We start from the raw sequence: 7,433 nt of genomic DNA, 5'->3' as shown, positions 1-7,433 counted from the left end.
AGATTGGTGTAAATTGTGGGTTGTGAAAATTGGATAAGGGTTTTGGCCAGGATAATTAGTTACATGGTGGAATTGAGGGCAATAATTCAAGGGTTAAAGCCTTTGGGGGTGGGGGTGGATTGAAAAGACCCTCTGTGTTGGCAATGCTATTTTCAATACCCCATGCAGCTGCTTCCTGGATCCTCCTGGGCTGTTTGGTATCTACCCCGTTTATGCTGGTTTCCAGATTGAGGTCAATACGAGTTTACAACTGTATTTACACAGGCAAAGACAACAAACTTAAATTCTCAGAAATCAGGCACAAAAAAACTAGATGCTGGAAATCTGTAACAAAAAATCAATATCCGGAAGGATTAAGCAGATCAGGCAGCATGTTTGGGGAGAGACGAATGGGAGGAGACATTTCAGGAAAGGGACCATGGTGCTTTTAAGTTGGCGAGGTTGGAGACGCAGAGGGAATGGCTGTGATAGGAAACAGACCAATGTTATCAAGGTAACAAATAATCTGAAAACTGGTAGTTAGGGAACAAGAGAGAAAAAAAGCACTTGGAACTGAAAGATACAGCTACAGCTGCGGAGTCAGAGTGGATTCCTATATTTCTCAAATGATGCCCAAAGTAACTTCAAAGAATCGTGCTTCATATTCTGTCTGGGCACATTGCTGTCCTCAGGACTCAATGTTGAATTTAACAATTTCAGCAACCATCTTTTTTCTCTCTTTTCACAAATGTGGCTCTACCTTTCTATTTCAATTTATTTCTTTTTTTTCTGTCTCTGATTTCTGTTTTTATTTAAAAGTAATTGTCACTTTGGCAATTTTGGCCTGCATTTTTTCCAGTTTTGATGAAGTGTTCCTCAGCTGAAATATCTACTTTGCTTCTCTCCTCGAGGATGCTGTTTGACCTGCTGAGTGCTTCCAGCATTTTCTGGTTTTGTTCTACAGGCTGAAACTCTCTGGTCCACCAACTCCCACAGTCTGGGATGTTTTGAATCTGTAGTACAGGTCTATACTAAGTAACTAACTCTAACGAAGACCTAAAATTAACTAAGATCTATACTAATCTGTAGCTAATTAACCTACCAGTTCAACTTTTGTGATCTCAGCTGATAGTGACCTCAGTCGACAGTGTTTTCGACTTAACAAAATCTAGGAATACGGACAGTTCTCAGAACCCTTGCGTGACTGGGGAGTGTCTATAAATATAAAGAACAGTTCTCCTGCTGAGAGGAAGATGATCGGGAAAAATTTCTGCGGTCTGGATTTTCTGTGGTCCAGCACCACTCGGGTCTGAAGGGTGCCAGATTAGAGAGTTTCAACCTGTACTTTCTTCACATGTTTGTAATTCACATTTTTCCAGGTTTCAGAGCTTTGGAGAAGTCAACTCAATGTGATAATTGCCTGAACTCTTCAATTGGTTAAGTTGCCAGGAAATATTTTAGGAAGATGTTTGCCAAGGTGACAGAATTATTATCCAAACAGAAGGTAATTATAAAATGCCATGGTGTTGTCAAAGGTTTTTAACCTCACCTTAATTTCAGTCCGTACCCTAATATCTTTACTAACCATCTGCATGATATATTCACAAAAGGTAGTGTTTCAGAGGTATGCAATGAGTGGAAATGTAAATAGGAGTCTTCAATATCAACTCCAGTTTGTACTCTGGATCCCATTAAATGAAAGAGGCAAAAGAAATCAGCTAGTTATCACATGTTGCCATACCTGACCTATTGAATACATACACCAAATTGAGGACCATTTGGAAGAAGAACTGAGGGTAGCAAGGCAACAGAATGCACTCTGGATGAGGGACTTTGATGTCAATCACCCAGTAGCACTACTACTGATTGAGCTGGCTGTTCTGAAAGACAACTTAGGCTCAGTCAGCTACTCCTGTATGATCTCATCCATACCAATGTGCCACTTGCAGATGCATCTGTCCATCTTTAATTGCTTTTGAGAAGGTCTTGAAGGACCATTGCAGTCGATGTGGAGAAGGTAATCCCACAGTCCTATTAGGGAAGTTGTTCCAGGGTTTCAATCAAATGACAATGAATTACAGATCAGAAAATGGAGGACAAACAGAATCCTCAGGAGCTGGTGTTCCCATGTGCCTGATGTTGTTCTCCTTTTAGCAGTAACCTTTGCTCGTTTGTAAAACTGAAGAAGCAATAGATTTTTACTAGGAGGGACACTATTGCCTTGAGTATGCTTGAGTCTAGTGTTGCAGTTGGTTGGAGATGGGATTTGAATTTATTCAACGATTTTGATCAGTGACTTCTTGTGCAGCTGCACCTTTGCGTTTAGGGCTTGATTTCTTTCATTCACCTCAGTTTTTGTCTCCTTTCCCTTCAAATGGCTGGTTGAAGGATTTATTGGCTGAAAAGGGTTTAGAGGACCATTCTCTTCACCACTTTATCCACCAAGGTATTAAAAGCTGTTGGAAGAGCAGGGTGCCTTCTGCTATTTGTGTTCTGCCATCTCTTCCAATTAAGCCACCAAGACCTGAGAATGACTTACATATAGCTTGTAATCACAAGGCAATACCTCCAAATTAACTGGTGGTACTTGAGCCAGTGCTAGCTGTTGGCTACTTGGCCGTAGTTTCACACATGGGCAAAAAAAAATGCTGGTTGATTATTAAAATCATGTTAATGAGGTTGCAATATGAATTTTATATGTCTTGCCCAGGTCAAAAGGAGGCAGAATATTTATGCATCATGATGCTAGTAGTTGCTTTCCACTGATATCCAATTTCAGCTACGTTTTCTTAAAAGAAAGACAATGATTAAATATTGAATAAAGTAACACATTTTATAACGTCTGTCTTTGAATTTTTTTAACAAACTTTGTTTTTGCCTTAAACCTGCAGATAACAATCAAAGTCGACCCAGTTTTCACTGATCCATACAAACAAAGTGAACTTCATAAAGTAAGATTTTTATTCTGTAGTCACATTGAAATGTTAATTAGCATTGTTTCTACATTTTATTAGCAGATGTCTTCTACCCTAAAAGAAAAATTTCAAATCGTATGTCTTTGGGATGCCACCATACAGGACCTTTGGATGTTGGAATGTTTGATATTGCATATGGAGTGCAATATTGTTTAAATTTTAAATGTACAAATGTGGAATCATTCTACAAGAAGGGAAAGCACAAAAAGCTACTTTGAATATAGATTTTACCATTGCTGTGGACTTTTAAGGGCTTCCCTTAAAAACAACACGGGCTTATAGCCATAAGGTTTGAGGCAGAAGCACCCATGAAAATTACATGAAAGGGACTGTGCTTGGCATCCTACCCCTTTGATTGAAGAACACTTTTTAGGGCTGTCTGCAGAAGTTGACTATAGCTTTGTGCTGGCTCTTCACACTGGAGAATTTATTAGGGGTGGCCGAAGAGGTCACCTAAAACAATCTGTCTATGATTTTCAGGTCTGTTGGCTTTCTGGTTGCTATATTCATATGCATTGGCCAGTGATTATACAGCCATCAGTTTTGATCCTGTTCCTAGGTCTGATCACACTGATGTCTTCTAGCAAACCTAAACTATTGTAAAGCATTTACAAGCAGAGACAGTTTTCCAGGACTTTAGGTATGAACAGTCTGAAATTTGATGTGTTCATTATTTAATTTTAGAGGTTTTTATTTATTCATTTTTTCAAGATGTGGGTGCTGCCTGCAAGGCCAGTATTTTTTTTACCCTCCCTAATTGACCTTGAAAAGATGATGAGCCACTTTTTTGAATTATTGCAGTCCTTCTGATGAAAGTACTTCCACAAGGTTGTTACTCAGCAAGTTTCAGGACTTAGACCCAGCAACATTGAATTTCCAACTCAATGTGGTGGGAGCTTAAGGTAAAGGAACCCTCAGGAGGCAGTGATCATAATATGATAGAATTCACCCTGCAGTTTGAGAGGAAGAAGCTGAAATCAGGTGGATTGGTATTACAGTTGAGTAAAGGTAAGTACAGAGGCATGAGAAAGGAGCTAGCCAAAGTTGATTTCAAGGGGACCCTAACAGGGATGATGGTATAGCAGTAATGGCAGGAGTTTCTGGGAGTAATTTAGAAGAGGCAGGATCAGTACATCCCAAAGAAGAAGAAGCATTCTAAAAGGAGGATGAGGCAACCGTGGCTGACAAGGGAAGTCAAAGACAGCATAAAAGCAAAAGAGAGGGCATAAAATATTGCAAATGCTAGTGGGAAGCTGGAGGATTGGGAAGCTTTAAAAAACCAACAGAAGGCAACTAAAAAGGCAATAAGGGGAGTAATGATGAAATATGAAGGTAAGCTAGCCAATAATATAAGAGAGAATACCAAAAGTTTTTTCAGATATACAGTATAAAGAGTAAAAGAGAGGCAAGAGTGGATATCAGACCGGTGGAAAATGATGCTGGAGAGATAGCAATGTTTGGCGGACGAACTGAATAAGTATTTTGCATCATTCTTCACTGTGGAAGACACCAGCAACATGCCAGAAATTTGAGAGACTCAGGGGGCAGAAGTGAGTGTAGTTGCTATTACCAAGGAAAAGGTGCTTGGGAAACTGAAAGGTCTGAAGGCAGATGAGTCACCTGGACCAGATGGACTACACCCCAGGGTTCTGAAAGAGGTAGAGATTGTGGAGGCATTATTAGTGATCTTTCAAGAATCACTATAATCAAGAATGGTACTGGAGGACTTGAAAATCACAAATGTCACTCCACCCTTTCAGAAGGGAGGGAGGCAAAAGACAGGAATTTATAGGCCATTTAGCCTGACTTCAGTGTTTGGTAAGATGTTAGAGTCCATTATTAAGGATAAGTTTTCGGGGTACTTCGAAGCTCATGATAAAATAGGCCAAAGTCAGCATGGTTTCCTTAAGGGTAGATCTTGTCTAACAAATCTGTTGTAATTCTTTGAGGAGGTAACAGGCAGGATAGACAAAGGACAATCAGTGGATGTTGTTTACTTGGATTTTCAAAAGGCCTTTGACAAGGTGCCACACATGAGGCTGCTGAACAAGATAGGAGCCTTTGGTATTATTGAGAAGGTACTAGCATGGATAGAAGATTGGCTGACTGGTAGAAGGCAAAGAGTGGGAATAAAGGGGGTCTTTTCTGGTTGGCTGCTGGTGACTAGTGGTGTTTCACAGGGGTTGGTGTTCGGTCCGCTACTTTTCACGTTATATGTTAATGATCTGGATGACGGAATTGATGGCTTTGTGGCCAAATCTGTGGGTGATACAAAGATAAGTGGAGGGGCAGTTAGAGTTGAGGAAGCAGGGAGTCTGCAGAAGGACTTGGATAGGTTGGGAGAATGGGCAAAGAAGTGGCAGATGGAATACAGTGTAGGGAAGTATATGGTAATGCATTTTGGTAGAAGGAATAAAGGCATAGACTATTTTCTAAATGGGGAGAGAATTCAGAAATCGGAGGTGCAAAGGGATTTGGAAATCCTAGTGCAGGATTCCCTAAAGGTTAACTTGCAGTCAGTAGTAAGGAATGCAAATGCAATGTTAGCATTCATTTTGAGAGGACTAGAATATAAGAGCAAGGATGTAATGCTGAGGCTTTATAAGGCATTGGTCAGACCACATTTGGAGTATTGTGAGCAGTTTTGGGCCCCATATCTAAGGAAGGATGTGCTGGCATTGGAGAGGGTCCAGAGGAGGTTTACAAGAATGATCCCTTGTTACAGACTCGGTGAAAGTCCCTTTAAGATTGTGTGTGTGTGTGTGTGTGTGTGTGTGTGTGTGTGTGTGTGTGTGTGTGTGTGTGTGTGTGTGTGTGTGTGTGTCTGTCTGTCTGTCTGTCTGTCTGGTGTGCTTACGTCAACAGAAGATAAAGGACGTAATGACGTTGTTGAAGAAGTCAGTCGAAGGAAGAGAGAGAGAGAAGAAGGGAGAGAGACACCAGCCTGCTAGTGTTCTCTATCGATGGATGAGAAACAATAACTGTGTCTGCCACAGAAATCCATGTATGGAATTTGGAAGTAATCCGGTGGAGTTCACTTTGTTGCTGACCTGTAGAAGGAAACAGGTATTTGTGTGGACGACCACGATTCGGATGCTTTTCGGGGTGAGGAAGTCACTACCGAGTAAACACTGAAGTGTCGTTTGGGTTCCATCGTGGAACATTTGGATTTTGTAATTACTCTCTCTATGTTCTCTACATCTACGTCTTATCTTCAGACAACGGTGGTTGTTGAAGAAGCCTTTGCTCATGTTTCACCTTATGGCTTGCGGAACTGAACTTTAAGAACCATTCCTGGACTTGGAGTTTGGGACTTTGCCACACACACACGAAGAGTTTAGTTTTTGGGGTTAATGTTCAAGGTTTAACATTTTTGAATTCTAACATACTAACATTTTTACTTTTATTTTACGTATTATCATAAGTAGTGATTAATAAAATAGTTTTTAACACTGAATCATGCTCAGTGTGTTTCTTTTGTTGCTGGTTCGTGACACCCTGGAATGAAAGGGTTAATGTATGAGGAGCGTTTGATGGCTGTGGGCCAGTACTTGCTGGAGTTTAGAAGGATGAGGGGTATCTCATTGAAACCTACCGAATATTGAAAGGCCTGGATAGAGTGGATGTTTCCAGTAGTGGTAGAGTCTTGAACTAGAGGGCAGAGCCTCAGAATAGAGGACATCGCCTTAGAACAGAGATGAAGAGGAATTTCTTTAGCCAGAGGGTGGTGAATCTGTGGAATTCATTGCCACAGGCGGCTGTGAAGGCCAAGTCATTGGCTATATTTAAAGCAGAGGTTGATAGGCTCTTGATTAGTAAGAGCGTCAAAGATTACTGGGAGAAGCAGCCAGCATAATCAAAGACCCTACCCACCCGGGACATTCTCTCTTCCCTCCTCTTCTATCGGGTAGAAGATACAGGAGCCTGAGGGCACGTACCACCAGACTTAAGGACAGCTTCTACCCCACTGTGATAAGACTATTGAACGGTCCCCTTATACAATGAGATGGACTATGACTTCACGATCTACCTTGTTGTGACCTTGCACCTTATTGCACTGCACTTTCTCTGTAGCTGTGACACTTTACTCTGTACTGTTATTGTTTTTTTTACCTGTACTACATTAATGGACTCTGTACTAACTCAATGTAACTGCACTGTGTAATGAATTGACCTGTACGATCAGTTTGTAAGACAAGTTTTTCACTGTACCTCGGTACAAGTGATAATAATAAACCAATACCAATAAATCAGCCATGATCGAATGGCAGAGCAGACTCGAATGGCCGAATGATCTAATTCTGCTTCTGTCTTATGGAGACAATCTGCAGGTGATGGTGTTCCCATGCTCCTACCTGGTGGCAGAGATGGTGGGTTTGAGAAGTGCTTTGGAATAGTCCAGGTGAGTAATTGCAATGCATTTTGTATATGATGTGCTGGTGATCACAAGATTACGAGGCAAAGGAGCAGAAGTAGGCC

General features: G+C 41.0%; 1 long non-coding RNA gene across 1 annotated transcript; it reads left to right on the top strand.

Moving 5' to 3' along the window:
- Nucleotides 1-363: 363 nt before the first annotated feature.
- On the top strand, nt 364-6,387 carry LOC127574916 (uncharacterized). The gene is made up of 4 exons (XR_007956972.1): nt 364-493; nt 1,359-1,483; nt 2,871-2,930; nt 5,820-6,387. It is a non-coding gene; the product is annotated as an uncharacterized LOC127574916 (long non-coding RNA).
- Nucleotides 6,388-7,433: the final 1,046 nt, after the last annotated feature.

Source organism: Pristis pectinata, chromosome 10 (assembly GCF_009764475.1).
Source record: "Pristis pectinata isolate sPriPec2 chromosome 10, sPriPec2.1.pri, whole genome shotgun sequence".
NCBI classification, from domain to species: domain Eukaryota; kingdom Metazoa; phylum Chordata; class Chondrichthyes; order Rhinopristiformes; family Pristidae; genus Pristis; species Pristis pectinata.
This window is presented reverse-complemented; position numbering and strand designations above follow the sequence as displayed.